This window comes from Prionailurus viverrinus, chromosome A1 (genome assembly GCF_022837055.1).
Source record: "Prionailurus viverrinus isolate Anna chromosome A1, UM_Priviv_1.0, whole genome shotgun sequence".
Classification (NCBI taxonomy): domain Eukaryota; kingdom Metazoa; phylum Chordata; class Mammalia; order Carnivora; family Felidae; genus Prionailurus; species Prionailurus viverrinus.
In genome coordinates, this window is record NC_062561.1 from 118,912,772 (window position 1) to 118,931,112 (window position 18,341).

Here is an 18,341-nt window from a genome sequence, read left to right on the forward strand (position 1 = left end):
CCAGGACTCTAGCTCGTGGGTGCCCAGGGAAAGGCTTCTGGTTCTGAGGGTTCAAAGGTGTGGGTCTGCTCCAGGCACACCCAGAATGGGCCTGGAAGATTCGTGCCAAGGCTCAGGAAGACTGCCAATATATTTGGCCTCCAACTGTATAAAATGTGCCTTCTCATTGTCTTCAGGAGCACGAGTGGATCTTGTGGTTTCATGCTACCTAATTGTGCTGGTCACACCACTGGTACTTAATGGATACAGAGGAACAAATGAATGAATGAATGAATGAATGAAAGAACAAAGAGAAGGCAGATACTGTGTTTATGTAGGAGTGTGCTTAGGAACCCCTTTCCTCCAGAAACATGTCTAAAATAATGGTCCTGGTTGCTCTTATGAAAAATCTCCGTAAGATATGTTTGCAACTGGGGGCGCCTGGGTGGCTCAGTCAGTTGAGCCTCAGACTCTTGATTTCACCTCAGGTCATGATCTCAGGGTCACGGGACTGATCCCAGCATTGAGTTCTGTGCTGATGGTGTGGAGCCTGCCTGGGATTCTCTTTGTTTCCCTCCCTCTGCCCTTACCCCTCCCTGCCCCCTGCTGCCCCTCATACATGCGCTCTCACTCTCAAAATAGAAATTAAAAAATAAAAATTAAAAAAATGCGTTTTCAACTGGATTTTGAGTGTGGGGCTCTAGAGACTGAATGCCTATGTTCTAACACTCTTAGTTAGTTACCTGTGGCAAGTCACTGGCCCTCCTGGGGTCTCAGTATCCACTGTAGGGTTGCTGTGAGTTCATGCAGGTGATACGCCTGGCTGGAGTAAACATTTGGTAAGTGCCAGGTATGGGAATACTGACCCCAGTGTGACAGGCGTGCTGGAATCAGTGTGGCCACCATGCATTACACCCGCAGCAGGAAACTTTTCCCCTAGGCATGTGAGTGTAAAATTGTCAGTCCCAAGTTGAACCCAAACGTAGGGCAGCAAACACTTGGCCCCAAATATAATTTCCTCCTGCAGCTCATTGAGGCCGTGAGGAAATCGCCAGGGGAGGGCCCAGGAGTGTGGTGCAGCAGCCCCATAATTTCCAGAGCCCTTCTCCTAGACTGACACATAATTGTCAGATTGTTTTACGAGAGCGGCTTCCTGCCCCCTTCCTGCCTCGCTTCCAAATGTGCTCATTCCCAAGGAAGCATCACCTCTCCCTCTCGCCCTTAATCGCTCCTTTCCTGCCCGCCCAGGCCCTGGGGCTGGGGCGATTTCCTAAATCACTCAGATCAGCTTCTAGTGCTGGCTCCATCGCCCAGGGTGGGCTGGAGGAGAGGCAGCATTTGTTTCTAAGTGGCTTGTGACCCGGAGGTCAGAGATGCTTCCATTCTATTTGATGTCTTTCCCAGGACCCCTTCCCTCACCCACCTCTTCTCTCCTCCTGAGCAGACTTTAATTCTGAGGTCAGGAAGAGATTAAGGAACTGAGTCCTACTGCTTTTTCTATCCAGAATGGTGGTAAAGCAAGTGAGCAGGGGGCGGGCAGGTTAGAGGGGAGAGAGTCCTTTAGCGCCGTCCACATCCAAACTTGGGGAGTTTCAGAAAATTCCGCTGAGAGCTGTGTTCTGAAAGATTCATCCAAGAGATTCCTCTCCTTATGGGCATTTCCCTCTGCCTCCAAACGCTCCTTCTTAGGAAGAAATGAGAAGTCCTAACATTTTCCCCATTTGAGAAATTTCAGAGGAAGCAACATGGTTCTTTTTGTGTTTTAACTACTTTTTTTTTTTTTTATTACTAAAGCAATACACAGTCCTGGTAAAAATTTCAAGCAGAATCGCTTCCAGACCTAACCACAGTTTAACAGCGTTTTGTATATCCTTCCAGAAATGTTCATGGAACCTACAAGCGTACAAATGTATATATATATTTTTAACACAAATGGGAGCATATTGGACATCTTGTTCTACAACTTGTTATTTTCACTTAGCACATTTTGGATGTTTCCTATCTCAGTAAATCTAGAATTACTAAAAAAAAAAATTGCTATGTAGTGTTCTCTTGTGTGAATGTACTAATGTATTTACCCAGTTCCCTGTTAATGAGTATTTAGGTTTGCTTTATTACAAACAATACTATAATAAGTATCAAAGTCTATCTCCATATACTATATTTTTAGAACAACTTCCACTTAGAGGTGCTTTTTTTGTTTCTTTGTTTGTTTGTTTAGATTAAAAGACCTGGGAAAATAAAATCATAAGAAATGTTATTGAATTGTCCTTCAAAGAAGGTGATGTCGTATAAACTCCAGAATGAATACATAGGAATGCCTGACTGTGTGCACTATTACCCATACGTGTAAAAGCAAACTTGTTAACTTTGCCAACCTTAAAATACATATATTTTATGATTTTTTTAAGTTAATATTTCATTAGGAATGAGCTTCCAATCTTATTCCCAAATAATGATCAACCTTTTCTATAAGCTTCCTGCTAGGGTAAAGTTGACTCTTTTCCTATTATTTATCTGCCTCTTATTGCCTTGAAGATTTCTTTACATCTGAAGGAAAATAACCCTTTTTTGTCATAGGGACCATCAGTAAGTCCTCATTGTATCAACTGTCATTTGGTTTTGTGTATGGTATTTTTTCTGTCTAACATCAGAAAAATGATTTAAATGACAAATGTATCAAATTTATCAATTCTTTATTTTTATTATTGGTTTTTTTGCTTCTGGACATGCTTAGAAGCTCTTCCAGAAACTAAGGTTGTTGTTTTTTTTTTTTCTTTTTCTTTTTAATCAGACATGTTTCTGTTTTTTACATTTAAATCTTTAATCCGACTAAAATTAGAGAACAACAAATCATCCAATAGAGGTCAACTTTGTGTCTCACTCACCTGAATGGTTGTTTCATACTGTCCATTAACTAATACATCTTTTTTAGGGGCATTTTAAAAAAATAAAACTTGTTTATATTTTTTAAAGTTTATTGATTTATAATCTCTACACCCAGCGTGGGGCTCGAACTCATGACCCTGAGATCAAGAGTCACATGATCTTCCACCTGAGTCAGCCAGGTGCCCCCAAAATAAAGCTTCTTAATATCAGGAGAACACTGGGGCACCTGGGTGGCTGAGTCAGTTAAGTGGTCGACTTCAGCTCAGGTCATGATCTCACAGCCCATGAGTTCGAGCCCTGCGTCGGGCTCTGTGCTGACCGCTTAGAGCCTGGAGCCTGCTTCGGATTCTGTGTCTCCCTCTCTCTCTCCTCCTCCCCTGCTCATACTCTATCTCTCTCCGTCTCAAAAATAAATAAAAACATTAAAAAAAATTAAAAAAAATATCAGGAGAACACTTACCACTTCACAATGATGGCTTTCCTAATATGTCAGGCTCTTTAGAGATGAAAATAATTTGATCTCTGACTAATTTTAAGATGCCAATACCCAGGTCACCTGGATGGTTCGGTCAGTTAAGTGTCCCTCTCTTGATTTCGGCTCAGGTCCTGATCTCATGATTCGTGGGTTTGAGCCTTGTGTTGGGCTCTTTGCCGGCAGTGTGGAACCTTCTTGGGATTCTCTCTCCCCGCCCTCCCCCCGCCCATCTCTCAAAATAAATAAACATTAAAAAATAAAAATAAAGATGCCAAGACCCATCTTCACACACAGTGTTAGTACTTGAAAATCTTTGTGAAACGAGTCAATCCTAGATGGATTTCCAGAGTTGATTGTTTCCCATTCGTTCAGTCAAGCAGCCCTTGTTGCCACTACCTGTATAGCCTGTGGATCACAGAAATGATTGTAAACAAAATTTGCTCTCAGCGTGTTTGTAATCCGACAGGAAGCGTCAGATCTTTCATTTTGTGGAGGTATGTGTATGCATATGCTACATTTATGACTTGCTGATGTGCTGTGGGTTCCTGGGGCCTTGAAAATGTAAGAAAAATTTAAGTTTGTTCCCTTGATTTTTTCAGGAAATAATCTATTGAATAAGTGAAAGTTATAACGTCACTGAATACTGTAAGATACCTCTGTTTTAGGAATGTATACTGTGTGTGTGTGCCTGTGCGTTTTGATTTGTCTTAGAAACAAAGTCCTTTCTGAGGAGAGCCCCCTCAGATTTAGAATTTCAGAGTTCAGGGGTAGGAAGGAAAATAATTTTTAATTATTTTCTCCATTTTACTGAAGTAAAGCTCTATGTCTTACCTTTGGTCACGACTAAGTAGCAGAGATAGAATTGTAAACCAGCTCTTTCCACTCAAGGGTTGTGGTAAATATTTTAGGTGCCCACCTACCAGTTTCTCCCCCACCCCTCTAGGTGCTGTGAATACCGGTTTTGTATGGGGTAAGAGCGCCCACCCTAAGACAATCATGCCATCCCATTTCCTTCCCTGAGTCTTCTTTGTGTAGAGTGCTTTGTAGCTAGGGCACTGAAGTAATTTGGTAGAGCTGCCATTTTTAAAAACAACACTACAGGGGTGCCTGGGGGGCTCAGTCGGTTGAGCGTATGACTTCGGGTAAGGTCATGATCTCACAGTTCGTGAGTTCGAGCCCCGCGTTGGGCTCTGTGCTGACAGCTCAGAGCCTGAAGCCTGCTTCTGATTCTGTGTCTTCCTCTTTCTCTGCTCCTCGCCTGCTTGCACTCTGTCTCTCTCTCTCTCAAAAATAAGCATTTTTAAAAAATTAAAAAACAAAAAACCACCACAGATTGGGTGCCTTAAACAATGGAAATTTATTTCTCACAGTTCTGGAAGGTGTTGGCAGGATCTGTTTCTCCTGAGATCTCTACCTTGGCTTGCAGGTGGCTGCCTTCTTGCTGTGTCTTCACATGTTCTTTCCTCAGTGTGTACACACCCCTGGTGTCTCGCTGTGCGTCCCAATTTGAGGAAATTTGGAAATTTTGTATAAGGACACCACTCATAGTGGATCAGGGCCCACCCTAATGGCTTTGTTTGTTTGTTTTTAAAATTTTTTAATGTTTTATTTATTTTTGAGACAGAGAGAGACTGAGCATGAGCAGGGGAGGGGCAGAGAGAGAGGGAGACACAGAATCTGAAGCAGGCTCCAGGCTCTGAGCTGTGAGCACAGAGCCCGACGTGGGGCTCGAACTTACGAACTGCGAAATCATGACCTGAGCCGAAGTCAGACAGTCAACCGACTGAGCCACCCAGGCACCCCATAATGGCTTTTTTTTTTTTTTTTTTTTTTCTTTTACTTAATCACATCTTTAAAGGCCAGGTTTCTAAGTACAATCACATTCTGAGATGTTGGAGTTTAGGGCTTCAACATATGGATTAGAGGGGCTGGGGATACCATTTAGCCCATAAAAGGGAGCAAACTTCTTTTGGCCTTTGAGACCTAACGAGAAATCTACTGGATGCTACTGGGATGGGTTCTCTTCCCAGATCAATAGACTCTTGTGAAAAGAAAGTTTTTATTCCCCTGCCTGCCTGCCTGCCTGCCTGTCTGCCTGTCTGCCTGTCTGCCTGTCTGTCTGCCTGCTGCCTTTCCAGCTTGGGATCCTGATGCCTGGAGCTATGGCAGCTATCTTGAAATCATGAACTGAAAAATATAAGCACAGGGGCACCTGGGTGGCCCAGTTAGTTAAGTGACCAACTCTTGATCTTGGCTTAGGTCATGATCTCATGGTTTGTGGGACTGAGCCCCATACTGGGCTATGCCCTGGCAGCAAGGAGCCTGCTTGCGGGTCTCTCTCTCTTCTCTCTCTGCCTCTCTCCCCTACTCTCTCTCTCAAAAGTAAATAAACATTGTTTAAAAAGAATTTTAAAAAGGAAAAATATAAACACATAAAGTCTCTGCGCTAGGTATAATTAAGCAGAAGGATGGAAAGACTGGCAGCCTTCACAAAATGGTTGAGTTGGTGAATGAATCCTGAGATCATCCATTTCCAGATTTCTTGTTAAGCAAAGAATAAATGTCCTTATAGTGAGTCTGCCGTTGTTTATTAGGGTTTCCATTATGTGCAGCTGAAAATATTCCTAACTAATATGGAACTTTATTATCTCTTCACTGAACTATACTGACTCCCAGGGAAAGCATGGCTGACCTGTTTCATGTTATTATTTTTTTAGTTTTATTTATTTATTTTGAGAGTGAGAGAGAGCATGGAGGCATACATGGCGGGGAGGAGCAGAGGGAAAGAGAAAATATCCCAAGCAGGCTCCACACTGTCAGCACAACGCCCGATGCAGCGTTCGAACTCACAAACCATGAGGTCATGACCCAAGCTGAAATGAAGAGTCAGATGTTTAACCAACTGAGCCACCCAGACACCCCTCATGTTAATTTTTAAACTCTGGGATGCTGCTTAAACCTCTCTAGCTTCCCTCAACAGCCTGCTAGAGCTCATCAGCCAAGAATTCATCTTAAATTTTCCAGAGGGCTTTTACCTTTTCTGTTCATGCCAACTCCCCAGAGACAGAGTTTTAGGAGTTCACACTGTGATAAACAGACTATGGCTTTTTTTTTTTTTTTTTTTTTGGTAAAATTACCCCTTCAAAGTTCCAAGGGCTTTCAGGGTCTCATGTTCAAGGATTTGATGAACAATTCTCTTCTTTTTGTTGGTGAACTCTGCCTTTTATGGACCTTAAACATAGCCCTTCTTACTCTAATCTTTAGCGCTGGAGGTTGGGTGTTGTGGGAAGGTTTCAGTATTCATTTTAGATTCTTCTTTATAGTTTTATAATGTTTAATTATAGTTTACAACATGAATACAAATCGTGGTAACTTGTAAGGGGATAGGGAAACAGACTGTCTCTTAATTTTTGTGTTTCTAAATGAGAGCCCTTTATTATTTTTACTCCTTTCTTAGATGCTGTTTTATCTCTTTGAATTATGATTCAAGGAAATGTTTCCCACCTTGTGAAGGGAAGAAATGATGGAATGGCAGGTGCTGTGTATGGCATGGCGAGTAAGAAACGGTCTTTTTTTGGAGGTAGGATCAACTTGATCTGATCCATCTTTTTTTTTTTTTCAAGAGAGAGAGCATGAGCAGAGAGAGAGGGGGACAGAAATGGGGGTGAAATTAGGATTGATGTCAGGGGTTGTTGAGAGGGCTCAGTATGTGTTGATATTGGCCTGGCTCGGTGCCTGACGCATCCTAAACTCGTGCTAAATGTCTGCTGGTGTCATTGTTCTTAAGTTTTCATGCTGTGCCACTGTGGTGGATTTTAGTTTTTTCAGATTCGCATTTTTCTTACTTTTTATTTTGGTGTGATTTTAGGTTTAAAAAAAAGTTGTGAAGAGGTACAGAGAGTTTTCATACACCCCTCACCCAGTTTCCCCTCATTGTTAACATCTCACATTACCATGGTGTATTACTGTTAACTAAACTCCAGACTTCAGTCCGCATTGCGATCAGTTGCCCTGTCTCCCCAGGCTCCTCTGGTCTTAGAGTTGCTCAGTCTTGCCTTGTTTTTCATGACCTTAACAGTCATAAGGAGAGAGTCCTGGGCTTTTGAGTCTTCTGAGCCCACAGACAAAGAGTAGAGGGCGTTGACCAAAGATGGAGAACTGCATCCCTCCACTGGGAGAGTGTAGCTCTGGCTTGGGAGGAGGTATTTTGAGAAGACTCCACCTGCACTAGGTTCTGTATACCACGGAGGGATGAATGGAGGTATGTGGGCAGAGTGGAGCTTCGCAGGGTAAACTGTAATGTATTTGTGGTAAGGTTGGTAACTGGTAACCCTTGCTCCTCGTTTCTGTTGAGTATTAGGCTACATCAGAAGCTCTCTCTGATCAGCCCTCATCCTGAACCCTTTCCCTCGACTTGTCTTGGATAGCTCTACAGCTCCCCCTTCTAGGTGTCCAGGAGACAGAATTCATCTCCGAAGGAGGGAGAAACTCTCTAGTTGAACAGATCCACAGCTGCCCACGCTATTACCTTCTGGGGCTTAGTACGTTTCCATTCATGGTCATGTTCGCACAGCCCCGAAGGACATCTGAGCCCCATTAAGTCCAGATTTACATTCTTCTCCAACAAATGGCAGTGCTTCAGAAAGTTTGTTTATTTAACATAAAGTGCAATTTTAAAAAGTTTTAGCCCCGAGAGTATGGTAGTTTATGTGACTTCATGCCCCTCTTTCTGGGGTAGAATAAACAAAACAGGGAAATGGCAAAATCTATAGGGCTTTTCCTCCCTCCTCGTGGATGGCTGTTTTTTTCCGTTTATAATACTGTGGGGCAAAACTTCTATGGAGGAAGAAAAAAGAAAGATTGTCTTCTCTTGCGCAGAGTTGTTTGTGTCCATGTGTATGGCAGCTTGGGAAAACCTAGCTCCTTCCTTATCACTTTTCAGTTACCTTTATCCTTTTTACTTCAAGTTGGGAAATGAATTACGTTGTCCCGTGTGTGCGCGCACGAAGTCTCAGGAAGGATCTCGGACTTGATGTAACCAAATTATTTAAAACTATTTTTTGTGTATGTGCTCACATGCCTGAATTGTCCTTGTTTTTAGGGCTCTGTCATAGCCTGCAGAGTCGATTAGTCCCAGCAGAGCTTTTAAGCTAAGCAAAGTCAAAACCCAGAGTAAGGATATATCCCTGCAGTCAGGCAATCCTTCCCAAAGTGAACTTCAGAGATTCTTTTTTTTTTTTTAATTTTTTTTTCTACGTTTTTTATTTATTTTTGGGACAGAGAGAGACAGAGCATGAACGGGGGAGGGGCAGAGAGAGAGGGAGACACAGAATCGGAAACAGGCTCCAGGCTCTGAGCCATCAGCCCAGAGCCCGACGCGGGGCTCGAACTCACGGACCGCGAGATCGTGACCTGGCTGAAGTCGGACGCTTAACTGACTGCGCCACCCAGGCGCCCCCAGAGATTCTTTTTTAAACAACTTCCTTGAGGTATAATTTACATACCATAAATTTGCCTTTTTTTTTATTGAGGTGTAATTGACATACAACAGTATATTAGTTTCAGGTGTACAACGTAATGATTCAATATTTGTATATACGTCACAATAGCCACCACAGTAAATCTAGTGAACGTTTGTCACCTAGAGGTCTTTTCAATAGTCTTTGAGCCATGAGATGTCACTTTGGGGTAGAGCAGGTATCATGTTAGAAGGCTGGAGGAGTAGGGAGATCAGTCAGAGGAGCAGAGATGACAAGTAGATAACAAATGGTCATAATGGTATTTAAAAGAGAAGCAGGTCATGATATTAAACGTCTCAAAGTGTTCGGCAATCGTCAGTCACTGATGGGAATCATCTGTCAACAAAGTGAGTCAATATTTGACCGAAGAGTTTTTGCCCTCAGTATATTAGTAACAGGTCAGATTTAACATGAAAAACTACAAGGGATTAGCAGATTCGGCTGGTACTGGAGTCACATGGTATTAAATATTGCTGGAAATAAGTGGGTCCCGGGAAGAGTTAAGATTATCTTCGGGGCGCCTGGGTGGCGCAGTCGGTTAAGCGTCCGACTTCAGCCAGGTCACGATCTCGCAGTCCGTGAGTTCGAGCCCCGTGTCAGGCTCTGGGCTGATGGCTCAGAGCCTGGAGCCTGTTTCCGATTCTGTGTCTCCCTCTCTCTCTGCCCCTCCCCCGTTCATGCTCTGTCTCTCTCTGTCCCAAAAATAAATAAACGTTGAAGAAAAAAAAAAAGATTATCTTCTCTTGCAGTCTCATTCGCTATAATGGGACTTAGTCTTCCCGGAACCAAAAGTTCCCGCCAACACTGTCTCCTTTTGTGACCATGCAAACGTCAATCACAGGTTTTAGCTGCCACTTTGAGTTAGATTTTGGAAACCATAAAAAATTGTCTTCTTCCAGCTTCAGAGGTGAGGGACACAGATTGAGAGGTGTGACATTAAATCAGGTTGCAAATGGTTGACAGGCACAATTCCTGGCCACCAGACTTTTAATGGGCTCTGGCCATCAGTGTTCAGAGCTTATTTCCTACTCTGGAGCCTGCTGCACTTCATAAATAGCACCAGGAGGGGGACTGAGGGCCCAAAGGTCCTGGTGGATGCACCGTGATTGCTCTTGGAATACAGTCTCCGGGCAGGTTAGCTATGCAGAGGTAAGACCAGTCCTCGTGTAAGAGCTGTCAGCCTGGAGGTGAGGTCTTACACTGACCATTATTCTCATGGCCCACATCCCTCCCCCAGTGGTGTCCCGGGAGCCCGCCAAAGAGGCTCCACCCTGTAACTTCCTTCCCTTTGAGACTCACAGACTTGTCTTCGTGCTGCTTTCCTTAATGTCTTTCACCATGGTTCTAACGCCCATCCTGTCCACATACTATCTTTGGGAGTCATTGAAAAGGCACCGCTCTTGGAGAACGTGCCAGGGAGAGCAAGGGCGGCTCCCCATCCCACCCCAGTCCTGGAGGCTCCTTTTCCTTAATGAGCATGTTTAGTGAATCAAGAATATTCCATTAACCAAATAAGTAGAGCTGCCAACAGGAATGCTCCAAGGAAAATAAATGAAAACTTGTCTACTTTGCACTGTTTTGGTGGCCAGTCTCTTTTTTTAATCATGGTGCCTGTGCTGTTTCTTCTCAGGCTGTAGCATGTTAGAACAAACGCACCCTGAGGGTGCCTGGGTGGCTCAGTCGGTTAAGCCTCCGACTTTGGCTCAGGTCCTGATCTCATGGCTCATGAGTTTGAGCCCTGTGTTGGGCTCTGTGCTCACAGCTCAGAAACTGGAGCCTGCTTCGGCTTCTGTGTCTCCCTCTCTCTCTCTACCCCTCCCCCACTCATGCTCTCTCTCTCTCTCTCTCTCTCTCTCTCTCTCTCAAAAATAAATAAATGTTAAAAAAAATTTTTTCAACTATTAAAAAAAAAAAAAAAAAAGAACAAACACACCCTGAAAGTCCTGGGAGTGTTTTCATGTGTTGATAATTCCCAGCTCAAAATTTATAGTACTTGATACTTGCCTCTCCTCACTGCCTAAGGCACTGCATGGTAAGACACTAAATGTTCAAGGAGGCACATTAACTCTTTCAAGCCATTGGCTGGCAAATCTAAATGTTGGCTGTAATTACAACAACAAAACAGTAAAAAATTACTATTTTATTATTATTTTTTTTTTAATTTTTTTTTCAACGTTTATTTATTTTTGGGACAGAGAGAGACAGAGCATGAACCGGGGAGGGGCAGAGAGACAGGGAGACACAGAATCGGAAACAGGCTCCAGGCTCTGAGCCATCAGCCCAGAGCCCGACGCGGGGCTCGAACTCACGGACCGCGAGATCGTGACCTGGCTGAAGTCGGACGCTTAACCGACTGCGCCACCCAGGCGCCCCAAAAATTACTATTTTAAAATGTAATCTATTGAGCAAACCTCATATAAATGCTCTTATATCTCTTTAAATGGCAAGTCCTTGTCAAATGAGTTTGAAGGAGTGAAGAGAACTCCCTTCAAAGGACACATGTCATCATTTTCTCCATTTTAGAAAAAATAAGGAGCTCTCTTGGTAGAAACTGATGACTCCAAAGCTGTAATTTTGAAAGGGCTACCGTACCTCCTCAAGCTCCAAATTTGGTTGCTTCTTACTGTCTCCACTTATCAGAGGAGGAACCTGCTTATCCTTGACTAAGCAGTCAAGAGAGACTACATAGTAAGGTGGATAAGACTCTAGGCTTTGCCTTGGACAAGACTGAGTTCAAGGCACAGCTCTGCTGCTCATAGCCTTTGTGGCCCTGAGTAAGTTGTCTAACCTCTCTGAGCCTTCACTTCACCAAGTATAAAATGCACAGCTTTGGAAATTAAACAAGGGTACTCATATGGAACCCCTGAACCCTTTCAAGGAGACAGAGTGGCAGGGTGATTAAGAGCAGGGCCGTTAGAATAAGGTAGGCCTGAGTCTACACCCGCCTGTTGGACCATGGACAAGTCACTTTACCTCGCTAATAAGCCTTCGTTCTTCCATTTAAAAATTGGTGACGACAACAATAGCATCTGCATCATGAGAACCAAATGGCATGTACTAGAGGAGTATATCAGAAAGATAAGGAATAGCTCAAAGGAAAAGCTAGAGGGCCATCCTTGGAGGATATGAACCAAGGTAGACATGGAGACCCAGTGAACATGTTTTCAAATCATCCCACCTACACAGTGGAGTTAAACAGAGCATAATGTGTTGATATGGTTTACATACTTAAGTCTCTTAGGGATTTGATTGGCTCATGTTGGCTTCTCCAGGTCTGATCTACTCTAAGGCACTGGTGAGGCAGAACACCTAACCTGTAACATCGTAACTTTATTGGTACACTACCAACCTATGCCATTGTGGTGGACACAACTGTCCTAGAGATAACCTAACATCCTGTCTCCTTTTTAGCTTGCAGCATCTGAGTTTAAGTTATGTTTACTATATCATAACTAAGTCCATAGTAAGTGAGGAATGCCCTGTTTATCTCTCTCATGTTTTGTGTTCCCAGGACCTTGATCTTGTTGTTGTTAAAATGAGAGTTTATTTTTCTCCCATCTAAAAGTATTATGGTATGTAGTCCAGGAGTGGGTATAGTAGCTCTGCTTTGCAGAATATTCAGCTTCCGTCCCTGCTTCACCGCATGACTTCTCTAACTGAGTTCACCTCATGGTCTAATATGGCTGCTCCAGCTCCTGCCATTATAACCACATTCTAACCCAACAGAAAGAGGCAAAAAGGAAAGAGTAAAGGGCCTCCTATATCAGCTTTATTTTCAGAAAGGCTTTTATAGGCTGCCACATGACACATGAACTCAGTGATATGGACACACTGAGCTAAAAGTGTATCTGGGAAATGTCCTTACTCTAAGTAGTCAAGAATGTAGTTGAAAAATTAGAAGGAGAACTTGTTGGCAGAGAGTTAGAAGGGCCTTAACCACATAATCAGTTTTACTCTTCAGGTAATTTGTTGCTTTGTGGGGCTGTGCAGGACTAAAAAACCTAAATGGAAGGCCTCTGAAAAGCAAAACTGAAGCCTTTTGCAATATCTTGAGATAAAGATTGGAGTTACAGACCCTCCAGGGAAACGAAATCTGTACAATCAAATCATTACAGTGTGCATGTTAACTGTATTACAATTTTATTTGTCACTTATACCTCAATAAAACTGAAAAATAAAAATAAGTATAGATTTCAATTCTCTAAATGTTTCCATCTTTTTAACCTATTTGCTCCATATACTTCCCCATTTTCTTCAGTATTTTAAGCATAGTTACTTTTTTTAAGTTTATTTATTTATTTTGAGAAAGAGAGCATAGGGGAGAGGCAGAGAGAGAGAGAGAGAGAGAGAGAGAGAGAGAGAATCCCAAACATGTTTTGCACTGTCAGCATGGAGCTGGATGTGGGGCTCAAACTCACAAACCTTGAGATCATGAATTGAGCTAAATGCTCAAGAGTCAGACGCTTAAACTGACTGAGCCAGCCAGGTGCCCCAAGCATAGTTATTTTAAAGTCCTTACCAGCTACCTTTAATGTGTTTCTCTTGTCTGCCTATGATTTTTATCGTTCATTTTGTTAATGTGTTTATCACGCTTATTGATTTGCATATATTGAACCATCCTTGCATCCCAGGAATAACCCCACTCGATCATGGTGTATGATCCTTTTAATGCACTGTTGAATTAAGTGTGCTAATATTTTCATCAGGAGTTTTGCATCTGTGCTCATTAGGGATACAGACTTATAGTGTTCTTGCCTGGCTTTGGTATCAGGGTAAGGCTGGCTTTGATATTTGGCACTTTCAGTCCTTCAGTTTTGTTCTTAATTCAAGATTATCTGTTTTATTAGCTCTTTGTATTTCCATATGACTTCAGAATCAACTGGTCAATTTCCAGGAAAAAGAAGAAACAACCATGCCAAGATTTTGTTTGTACTTGTTTTGTGTCTGTACATTAGCATGGGGAGGACATCTGTGAATACTGAACTTTCCTGTCTGTATTATAGCTCTTCCTTTATTTATGAATGTTTTTGTATTTTATAGTTTTCTGTATAGAGGTATTACATGCCATTCATTTAATTTATTCCCAGGTATTTCATACCTTTTGATCCTATTGTAAATGGCATCATTTTAATTTTTGGTGTGTTTGTGGCTTGTATGTGAAAGAAAAATCTCGGTCTCACTTTTAAACCAGTGACCTTGCTTAATTTGTTTATTAAACCTAATAGGTATTTTTGTATTCTGTGTGTATTCATGTCATGTGTATTCATGTCATCTCCAAATACTGACCATCTTATTTTTACTTTCCACCCCTTAGCCCTTTTGTGTATATTTCCTACCTCCTTGTCCTGAGTAAGACCTCTAGTACAATAGCATAAGTATACGATATTACTCCATATCCTAGGCAGACATTTTTCAGTATTTTGCTAACAATGCAGTGAGCCTTGCTAGGACAAGCCACCCCAGAAAACAATGGTTTAAAATAATAATGATTTATTATCTCTTACCAATTTGTGGACTGGTTGGGTGTTTCTTCTGTTTTCATGTAGGTTGACTCATGTGGCTGCTTGGCTGCTCCCTTCTTGGCTGGGAGATCCCAGGTGGCCTCATCTTGCACTTGGTGAGGGCTGTGGGCTTGGACATCACCCTTGTCCTCCAAGAGGCACCTCCTATGCTAGTACCTGTGACTGGCTTCTTTACTCGTGGCCTAAGGGCAGCTTTTCAAGAGGCAGCTTGTCTTTTTAATAAATCGTGGTTGAGAATTGCAACTAGACACGACAACTAAAAAGTGGGAGAAGTTGGAAGTTCTGTAGATAAATTAATTAGCTTTTGAGTAATCTAGTGCACAAATCCTTAAAAATAAAAACTTTAAATATCTGGGAGCTTTGGAAATAAATCCTGGCTGCAGAGGAGTGGGTAAAGATCTAAGAAGGATGGAAAAGTACTCTGTTTGCATATTGTAGAATTAGCATATGAAATTAGAGAAGAATAGGACCTTCTCAGCCATGCACCGTTTGGAAATATTTCTCCTAGTGATGACTAAAAATACAACCCAGGCCCAGGCAGTTCCCTGACACAGTGGTCATTGGGACATCCTTGCACCCCCGTCGATATTTCCCAAAATTGGATGTAAAAAAAAAACAAAAAACAAAGAAAAAACCCCAACAAAACCCTTTTGGATTAATGTAGTATAAAATCTGTATAACTCATTAGATTTGGGATTATTACTCAAATCATCCTAAGGGTAGCTTTTGGATTGGTATGAACTCCATTGATTTCCATGGCACTAGTGGTGAATCAGTCTCACTACGGCCCAGATGTTAATGCTACCTGAACATTAGCTGTCTGAGCAAAAATTTTTTTCAAAACTTTTTAAGGGAAGAAAAAGGTATTTAATAAGTTGCTGTCACCTAGTGAAGAACCATGGAAGAATATTTTACAGATTGCTAAGGAACCACTTAGATTATACCTGGAATTTCCCGTCTTTAAAAATGAAAACTTGGCTTAACAGAGCTTTGTCACATATTAATAAGGCTGATATACTGAAAATCCCTGTGTCCGGGTTTTAAGTGAAGAGTAGGTTTGAAATCAAAGTTAATTCTGTATATAAAGTAAATTTTTAATTTACTTTTCTTCAGAAATTAAAGAAAGTCTCTTATCGAAGTTCAGTTCCATTCTATAATCAAGAAAATCTCAAATCTTTTGACTCAAACAGAAGGTCCACTGTAAAGATATTGTCACTTCCATACAAAATGTCAGTTTGTGGAATTATTCAGGTCAAACCAAAGGGGGAATTAACAGTTTAGTTTTGGGAGTATGGACCACTAGATACACATATGTTGATTTTCCTCATGAGATGGATTCTCTCTTCTCTTTGAATTTTTAGTCCAGTAAAGTCTATAGAGTTCTTGTATGTGGCTATCATTGTTATAACCTGCATCCACTTTTCTATTGGAGCTAGATCACAAATTACCACAAACTTAGAGGCTTAGGGTCTTACAGTTTTGTGGGTCGGAAATCGGGGGAGCATAGTTTCTGTTCTTGTCTCGCAGATTGAAATCGAGGTGTGGGTGCAGTGGAGTTCGGTTCTGGAGCCTGGGGGAAGAATCTGCTTCCAGGCTTGTTCAGGTTATGGGCAGAATCCTGTTGCTCATGGTTACAGGACTGAGGTCCCTGTGCCCTCCCTGGCTGTCCTCTGGGTGATGCTCTGAGTTCCCAGAGACCTCCCCTGAGAAAAACAAAAAGCTTTTAAGACTTGAAGGAGGGGCCTAAACCCTTGTAAACCTTGAAGGCTGAGCTCTCAGAGACTGTTGAGGGACATCACACCCAGGGCTTTTAGACATGATGCCTCTTATGATGAGGTCTCAGGGTTCGGGTTGATTATTTTATGCTGTTCCCACTGCCACTGCCTTTCCCAAGACTGCCCTGCCTCTGCTTCTGGGGAATCCTTGGTGCTGTGAGATTTCACCCCGATAATTACAGTGTTTTTGGCCAACCTCTCCAAATGTTGGGGCCTTTAAAATATTAGGACCACAAAAAAAAAAAGTAAATAAATATTAGGACCTCGTTAGACAAGCTTGCTTTGTCAGATTTTTATTTTTAGATTTTTAAAAAATCAAATGTATTGAGTTATAGTTTACATGTAATAATAAGCATCTCTGTTAAGTATATGTGTTGATAAGGTTGGGGGGAGTTATTCATTCATGTGACAACCTCTACAGTCAAGATCTACAACACTTCCATCACCCCAAAAAATTTCCTCGCGTCCCATCCCAGTCAGACCTCACCTCTCATCTTCCTCACTCCTCCCCGCCAGGCAGCCACTGATCTGCCTTCTGTCGCGATGCCATAATTTGTCTTTTTTAGAGTTTTCATAAATAGAGAATCATCTGTAGCTATATCTCTATTCACACACATACATGCTTTTATCTGGCTTCTTTGACTTAGAGTGATGCTTTTATTTATTTTTTTAATAAGCCCTTTTTTAAAAAGTTTATTTTTTCTTGAGAGAGAAAAAGAGAGAATGAGCAAGGGAGGGGCAGAGAGAGAAGGACTCTGAAACAGGCTCCTCGCCATTAGTGTGGAGCCCGACTCGAGCTCCAACTCAGGAACCCTGAGAACATGACCTGAGCCAAAATCAAGAGTCAGAGGCTTAAAGACTGAGCCACCCAGGTGCCCCTGGTGTGATGTTTTTGACATTCATCCCTGTTGTCATGTGTATCAGTAGTTTGGTCCTCTTTATTTTGAGTCATTTTCTGTTGTATGGATATAGCACCATTATCCCTTTTCTGTATCCCTGGGTTAAATTTGCTAATATTTTGTTCAGTGTTTTCAAATTTTTGTTATGAGGGATATTGGCCTGTACATTTCTTATAATGTCTTTGGTTTTAATATCAGAGTAACCCTGGTCTCATAAATTGAATTAGGAGGAATTTGGGACATTTATTGCTGTTTTCAGGTGGCTTTTCTTTTTTCTTGTCCCTCTCTTGGGTACTGTTTACCCCAAGGAACCCAGAGATGGCCTTCAAAGGGCTTTCTTTCTAGGATGAGGGAGAGCACAGAAGCCCCTGGCACTGCAGTCAAGACTTTGTGGCTTAGCAGCAACCCTCCATTCCTGTTCAGGTTACCCCACATCAGGAACGCCCAGATGCTTAAGCAGTATACACAGAAACACCACAACCCTGACCTTCCAAACAATTTTAGCCACCCTGCTGAGTCTGGCTGCTTTTGCTTTTTTGGCGTGAAGCAGAGGCCCACATCCTTCCCTCTGGATGATGTAGTATAATCCCCCTAAACCAGAAATGCTTACTCTTACTCCCTTAGGGATAAAGGAGAGGGAAGGGGGAAGCAGTGCCACTAAAGGGGATAGGATGCTCAGACCTTTAAAAAAACAATTCCAGGGGTGCCTGGGTGGCTCAGTTGGTTAAGCGGCTGATTTCAGCTCAGGTTGTGATCTTGTGATTTATGAGTTTGAGCCCCATGTTGGGCTCCGTGCTGACAGCTCAGAGCTCAGAGCCTGCTTCAGATTCTGTGTCTCCCTCTCTGTCTCTACCCCTCCCCTGCTGGTGCTTTGTCTTTCTCTCTCTCTCTCTTTCAAAAATATTTTTTAAAAAAACTAAAAACCAACCGACAAACAAACCCAACAACAACAACAACAACAACAAAACAATTTCAGGCTTTGCCTGAGGGTGGAACAGGGAAGGGAGGCACATTAAATCCCTTCTAAGTACCAGAAGCAAAAATTCCAGAAAAATAGTTAGTGTTCCGCTTAACCACTCCCTATGAACGCAGCCAAGGCAAATTTAAATCCATACATAAACTTTTAGAGAAGGAATATCACCCATCACATAATGTCCCTTCTCAACCATTTATCTCTTACAAATCTCATCTCCATACTTCAGAGAGAGCCAAAGATATTTGAAAACTACCATTTTATGAGGTTTTGGGGGGCCCCGGACAAATGAAATTCCTGCCGATTCCAC